The following is a 462-nucleotide window of genomic DNA, read 5'->3' as shown; positions in this document are numbered from 1 at the left end:
CATCTGCCCTCCCCTGCCCACCTGTTCACCCCTAACTGCCCTCCCCTGCCAGCCTAGTTGCCCCCAACTGCCCTCCCCTGCCAGCCTGGTTTCCCTTACCTGCCCTCCCCTGCAGGCCATCTTGTGGCAGCCATCTTTTGATTACATGGGAGTGGCCATCTTGTGTGAGGGTATAATGGTCAATTTGCATATTACCTCTTTATTATATAGGATAAGTATCTTTTGGAAGATATTCTGAGATATGCAAGTTTTTTTTTATTATAATCATGTCCACTAATTTTATTTTTATTTTTATTTTTTTCAAATTTTATTTTTTATTACAAAGGGTATTACATATGTGTCCATTTTTTTTCCCCGCCCTAGACAGTCCCCTAGCCTCCCCTATTCCCCAGTGTCTTATGTCCATTGGTTAGGCTTATATGCATGCATACAAGTCCTTTGGTTGATCTCTTACCCCCCTAC

This window comes from Myotis davidii, unplaced genomic scaffold, assembly GCF_000327345.1.
Source record: "Myotis davidii unplaced genomic scaffold, ASM32734v1 scaffold955, whole genome shotgun sequence".
In the NCBI taxonomy this organism is placed as follows: domain Eukaryota; kingdom Metazoa; phylum Chordata; class Mammalia; order Chiroptera; family Vespertilionidae; genus Myotis; species Myotis davidii.
This window is presented reverse-complemented; position numbering follows the sequence as displayed.